This window comes from Cherax quadricarinatus, chromosome 41 (genome assembly GCF_038502225.1).
Source record: "Cherax quadricarinatus isolate ZL_2023a chromosome 41, ASM3850222v1, whole genome shotgun sequence".
NCBI lineage: Eukaryota > Metazoa > Arthropoda > Malacostraca > Decapoda > Parastacidae > Cherax > Cherax quadricarinatus.
In genome coordinates this window covers 29,917,254-29,924,609 of record NC_091332.1, presented here as the reverse complement: position 1 = coordinate 29,924,609, position 7,356 = coordinate 29,917,254, and positions in this window count along the sequence as shown.

The following is a 7,356-nucleotide window of genomic DNA, read 5'->3' as shown; positions in this document are numbered from 1 at the left end:
ACAGCAAAGTTGATAGAAGCAGAGGAGACTTGAAGACGATGTAATCAGTCCATCACCCTTGAAGTTTTGAGGTGGTCAGTCCCTCAGTCTGGAGAAGAGTATTGTTCCATAGTCTGGAACAATATGGAATTGAAGTAACGAACGAACGAACGAAAGTTCAGGTAAGATCCGAAATGAGATGAGCGGGGAAGACGGGACAGACGAAGAATAGTGCTGGAGAGGAGTGTTCTTAGTCGTAGAAATAGAGCCAGGGCTTAACCCAGCAGCGAAGGCGATCGTGGGAAAGATATTGAGAAGAGAAATTCAGGCTCTTCTGTTGGGACTCCAGTGGGGTGAGCGGGGAGGAAGGGACATGCGACGTTTAGCGCTAGAGAGGAGTGTAGAACTGGGCCATGTCTTAACCCAAAAGCTAAGGCGAACGTGGGTCAGAGAATGGTACCTGTCATAGAAGGTTATTTGTAAATAGGGTTTGGAGCAGGATCATACAAGGAGTAGAAAAGGTTGTGTTGGTTTGTGGGTCTGCGAATGTCTTCGTCAAGGAGAGTGGTCCAGTAGTCATGTCGTGTCTCAAGTTTGTCTGTCTGTCACTGAGCGTCTTCCAGTACAGATTCAGCGCAGGGATGTCTAATTGCGCATGGAGACTCACTTGTTGCGAAGTCTTCCCACCTGACATCAAGCACCCAGCGCAGCGCCTTGTTCTGGACACGCTGCAGTTTAAGTAAGTTTGTTTTTGCTGCAAGAGAAAGGGCTAGAGGAGAGTAAGTTATCAGAGGAGGAATTAGGGATTTTTAGATGTGCAGTTTGGTGCGTTGAGAGGCATGTTTCAGCTTGTAGAGGCCCGCAAGGGCCTTACTAGCTATTGCATGCCTTGAGTGAATGTGCCCGTGTAAACGAAGAAGGTAGTCAAGATTAACGCCAAGGACAGTGACAGATTGTGTGATGGGAATGTAAGTGCGGGTGTCAGCTGTTCTGAGCTCGACAGATAATGGAGGATCACGTTTCCTGTAGTTATACGTAATGCTGGATTTAGCTGCATTGGTTTTGATCCTCGATTTTTGTTCCCAGATGGCTATCCTGTCGACCTCATTTTGTGGTTTGTGTGTGTGAGTGTATCTATATTGGCATGAGTGATAAGTTGTGTAATGTAGTCTGCATAGGCTAGTGTGATGGAGTTGTGGTATACAGGTGTTGGAATGTCGCTAGTGTATAAAATGTAGAGGGTAGGGGAGAGGACAGATCCCTGGGGTACTCTGGCTTTTAGTGTGAAGTCAGAGTAACAGCCTTGGAATTTGATTCTCATGGTACGGCCGTCTAGGAAGTTGCAGAGGAGTTTACGAGTAGTGAGAGGCAGGTTGAAGTTAGTGCAGAGTTTGTACTTGAGCCCTTCGTGCCAGACAGGGTCAAAGGCTTTTTCAACGCCTTTTGCAACCAGGGCTGTCCTGACATGTTGACGGCAGTGAAGGGACTTGAGCTAGAGTTCGTCACGGCCACGCTAGCTGGAGATTCGTCTGTAAAAACTTGAATTTGTGGTGGCAGTGGTGCCTGTGCTAACCTTCCCATGGTGTAGAAATATACCTAGTTGGACGAATCTTATTGTGGCTAGCTGGTCTAGTGGCCAACACGACGGGCTGGAGTTTTGAGACTCTCTGACCGCGGGTTCAATCCCGGCCGGGGTATGGTTTGCTTGCAATCGTGTCATTACGATTTCGTGAGTCATGTTGACGGCAGTGAAGGGACTTGAGCTAGAGTTCGTCACGGCCAACACTCAGTTCACGGAGTTCACTACCTTATCACAAGATAGGCACATGGCTTCTGCCGAAAAGAAGAGGCCACGATGCTCCATGAACACGACGGAGGACTCAGATTTGGAAATGTGGGGCGAAATTCTAGCGAAGAAGTTGCGAGAGGAAGAGGAAGATCCTGCTCACATTGTAGCAGATCTGACAGTCCCAACCATGGAGCCAGCGACAATAGAAACAGGTGCGGAAATAAACACCCCACCCCCCGAAAACCAAGAGGGATGGAACACTGTGGACAACAAGAAGAAGCACCATCCGTCCAAGGAGCAGGCAAACCAGCTCAACCGACCTGGCAAATTCAAGGTGAAGTCTTACGGGGACCACAGAACCCACTATGGGGTTGTTTCATACCTGGAATCACGACACAACCTGAAGTTCAAGATATGGTTCAACTTGAGGGGAGAACCAATATTGACTCCTCTCAACAAGGAAATGTATACCACCTTGAAGAGAGTCATGGAGACAGATCGCTCATTCACCCTGGAGGAACTGGACTCTCGGCAGAAGATCACCAAGGGTGTAGTGATGCGATACCCGCTGATGATGCCCATCGAGGCAGTAGCAGCTCACCCCAGTGTGGTGTCAGCTCAACGTCTCAAGGCAAAGACGGCAGGCAATGCACCAACCCGACAGGTCCTCATTCAGCATGTAGGACCACTGCCATCCCAGCTGGACCTCGGTTCTTGGGGCAGGTACGATGTCAGGACCTTCACAGCAGAACCAGTTCGCTGTTTCAAGTGTCAGCGTTATGGACACCTGGGTGCACTCTGTCCGAACAGAGTAATCTGCGGTGTCTGCAGCCAGCACCACCCTACCGAGGAATGCATCACCAAGCTGAAAAATGCATCGCCACCCACTCCACAATGCCCGAACTGCAGGCAGAAACACCATGCCTGGAATCCTCGATGCCCCGAGAGGCTCGCCAGAATTCAAGAAGTCTGGAAGACGCCAAAAACTCGGCAACAGGCTACGACGGATCATCACTCTCAGCAAACGATGGGTGCAGAGAACCCTGCCATACCGCAGATCTCTCAGCAGCTAACCCAAGTCAATGCCCAGGAATTCCCAACCCTAGAAGCCTCAACCAGGCGTCAAGGTCAAGAACCTCCTGCACCCCTACCTCAACGAAGAAACAGAAACAAGAGGAACAGGAGGCGTCAACAGGGTGCATCTGGTCAATGCGATCAGCAGGCGGCACTAAACGAGCCCCCACCGGCCATAGCACGACAACGCAGGCACTCCTTACCCGGCACAGGCGCTTTGCAGACTCAACTGGCACCTCACCAGCAGATCCCGGCTACCCAACTTGGTATACAGCAACAGACCACGGTGCATACAATAAAGAAATCCAACCCTCAGCAGTCCCTACAGACCACAACAGCCCAGATAATGTCCACTGTTTCGAACCCAACTCCAAAGCAGGCCCTCACCAGGGAGGATCTCGTAGCACTCATCAAGGTATTCACGGATCTTATTTGCAACACAATCAACTCCACGGAACAACAGAGCGCATTCCGGCAGATGGTGAGTACGCTCCTGAGAGTGTGCTTTCTGACCGAAGAGGAGACAGTGGATGCCATGAATTTGCAGGTTCTCAGAGCGGGCAGGACTCAGTCTCCAGCTCAGGAAACAACAGCGATGGAATAACCTCGGTACCAAATCACACCCTCAAGGTCCTACAATGGAACATTCAGGGCCTGAGGGGCAAACAGCACCTCTTGCTGGAGGCAGTAATTCGGGATCGGGTTGACATCGTCTTGCTACAAGAAACTCTGACTGTCCCGACTATGTGCCCAAGACTACCCGGTTTTGCTGGGTATTTTCGGCACATGGACCCGGGCGTTCACTGCAGAGGCACAGCTGTATTTGTATCCAATACAATACCTCACGAGGTTATAGCCAACCCTGTGGACTGTGGGGAGGATGTCGAGGTACAGGCCATCCTTGTGCACATACCTGGGGCGCCCATTACCATCTATAACATCTACAAGAACCCAAGACACACCCTCGACATTGCAGAGCTCCTCGCACTAGCACGCACTGAGTGTATTATTGTGGGTGGAGATTTCAACGCACATCACCCAATGCTGCACTCTCACTCAGCAACCAATGCTGCTGGCAGACACATAGCAATGCTCCTACACGATATTCCAGAGGTAAAGTTGCTAAACAATGGAGACCCCACACACCTGTTGGGTGGCTGCCTCGACCTTACCTTCGGGTCAAGACAACTCGCAGCAGGAGCCACATGGGAAACTCATCCTCACCTTGTCAGTGACCACTTTGCAGTGATCACCACCTTCAACATCAACAGGCCTCCCACAGTTGTGCTGCCTCCTAGATGGGACGTAAAGAGGGCCAACTGGAAGGTGTTCCAGGATTATCTTCATGACTGGTGGTCCACATACTCTCTATCTGAAGACTGTGATACGGCTGAACAGGAGCTAATCACTGTTCTCATCCAGGCAGCAGAGTGCGCAATTCCAAAGAAGTCCGCAGGACGCACTCACAAAAGAGACTGGTGGTTCTACAACGACGAGGTGCGGGAGCAGAACCACCGCATCAACTCTTTTAGGAAGCTATACAGGCGTAACCCTACGGCAGAGAACAGGAATACTCTGAGAGCCATTGTGCAGCATGCCCGCAGAGTCTCTCTCAGAGTAAAAACTGAGAAATGGCTGGAGTGGTGCTCAACATTCGGGCATCACACCACCTTATCTGAGATATGGGGCAAGCTCAACATAGCAACTGGCAAGAGCAAGCCGAGGCCACCAGCACACCCGAACCCATCCCAGGAAGCTGAGAAACTAGTGGAGCTTTTCACTTCCAGGGGAGCCTCCACTCAGCTCCCACAGGACATCCGGAATATACAGACGGATCTTCTGCCACAGCGCCAGCTAACGATACAAGCTGCATGTGAGTCGGAAGATGTGACTGATGAAGACCTCACGGACTTGGAACTCCGACGTGCCATTAAGAACACAGGTGACACTGCCCCGGGCATCGATGGTGTTACATACTCCATGATTGCACGGGCTGGGCAGAGTGGATGGGAGGCCATACTAGACGTCATTAACAAGTCGTGGAGGGCCAGGACACTCCCAGCAGCTTGGAAGAAAGCTACCATCGTACCAATTCCAAAGCCCAAGGACCCAGGCAGTATGAGACCCATATCGCTGACCAGCTGCTTAGCCAAGACTGCTGAGAGGATGGTGTTAAACCGCCTCCTATGGAAACTTGGACCCTCTCATCATCACATATTTGGCTTCACCAAAGGAGTGGGTACAGCAGAGTGCATAACCACTCTACTAAGCCAGATTGCTGATAGTAACAAAAAACCTAGTATCGTCGTCTACCTCGACCTTGAAAAGGCATTTGAGCTAGCCAGCCCCACAGCAATTCTGGCAATACTAGCTCGGAAGGGAATCAAAGGACGCCTCCTGGCCTGGATAGAGTCCTACCTTAGGGGCAGGCAGGCCTGTGTCAGCTTTCAGGGACACTACTCTTCCTTTAAAACCCTGGAAAACGGTACGCCACAAGGAGGTGTGCTCAGTCCTACCCTGTTTAACATCCTTATGCAGGAACTTGTGAGCCTTCCCTTTCATAGTGGTACACAGCTCCTCAGCTATGCTGATGATCTTGCACTCGTAGTGAATGGGAAAGGCAATTTAGAACGACAGGCTCAGAGAGCTTTGGACCTAATTACGCAGTCTTGCAAGGAACTAGGCCTCAAGATCTCGGCCGAGAAATCTCTTGCAATGATGTTCAAGGGACCAGATCCTGTGAATAGATTACGTATTCAGGATATAGAACTTGAGTGGACAGGCTCCTACCTGTACTTGGGAATCTACATTGATAAAAAGCTGACCTTTCAGAAACAGGCCGAGTATGTCAGGTCACGTGCTCTACTCAGACTCAACGCCATGAGAGCCATGACGAGGCACCGTGCAGGGGCAAGCAAAGATGTACTTCGCTTGTACTATATACAAGCTATACGCTCGCTCATTGACTACGGTGCACCGGCGTTAGCTCATCTCTTCCCGCAGAGCAGGCAAAGGGTGGAGGTCGTACAAAATCAGGCGATAAGAACTATGCTTGGGGCCCCCATCTGGACCAACACAGTATGTCTCAGATCTGAGGCCCGGCTTCCTTCCTTGGCTGACAGAGTAAGATACATAAACGCCTGCAAAGTGGCCACGATTCTGCACCGGCAGCAAGGTACCCCACTAAGGAGACGGATATTGACAACCATGTCACAAGATCCCACACTCTTCACGGACTACTCCTGGATTCGTTCGTTTTGTGCTGCTGGGCGGAAGCTGCTGCCTATACAACTACTCCTTGAGAAGAGTTGTGACCTTCCTGTTGCTGGGTACCATCCACCACCTCCCTGGCGCCCAGATCCAGCCGATGTTTGCATCATGCAGCTACCCATCTCTAAGCGTCTCTGCAGTCAAGACACCCTCAGCAATCATGCTGAGACAAGCATGGCACTGGCAGAGGGAGGCACATGTGCAGTGTATTTCACAGATGGTTCTGTCGACCCTGACAGGAAGAGAGCAGCAGCTGGACTGTACCACAATGGTCACACACAAGGCTGGCGACTCCCTGACCACTGCACGATCCTTCAAGCTGAGCTGGTGGCGATTCAGCAGGCATTGTCACATGCCCTACGACATCGACTCCGACCTGTCATACATGTTGATTCCACCTCTGCAATCAATGCCCTCTCCCATCCTCAACCACAGGACAATGTTCACCTCATCACATCGATCCTGAGCATAATGACAGCCTTAGAAGTTCAGGGTAACAGATCGACATTGAACTGGATCCCCAGCCATGCTGGCATCCGGGGAAATGAGGCGGCAGATGATGCAGCCAAGGCAGCAACAGACTATCCACATGTTGGGATTACTGTCCCAATCAGCCTACGACAGACCAAACTGGTGGCTGCCAGAGCCATGAAACTTATGGGGGAGGTCTTAGGTGATACCCCATCTCAACAGTGGTACCGAGCAGCGACTCAGGGAGAACCCCCTCCATATGATAGAAGCTGGTCCAGAGCGCAGTGTACCGCCATCCATCGGCTTCGTTTGGGCTTTCCCACAGCCAAGATGATGGTAGACAAGGCTGAGGAGGAGATGTGCCAGTACTGTCAGCACGTTGTCCAGCGGCCCCTAACACACTATCTTCTGGAGTGCGAAGTTACTGAGACACTCCGCAGGCAACTAGGAGTGATATTCCCTCCCGAAGAGGACCCAGAGATGACTGCGGCCACACTAGTGTACCATGGAGTCAACGAACCAGACAAGCTGTTACCTGTGATAACGACATATCCTCCTCCTCGCTAGTGTCCATAGTTAGGAGTACATATGGTGTTGTCGCTTATGAGATGCACCAGTTGAACTGACCAGAAGAGTGCTTGAGCAGCATATGTCGCATCATTGTAGAAACCTTTCTCCCTCGGGAGCCAGAGACGGGTCATCGCAAGATTGAGACCCGTGCCAGGACTACGGTCTTGGCGAACATTATACATACATACCTATGCTGTACATTC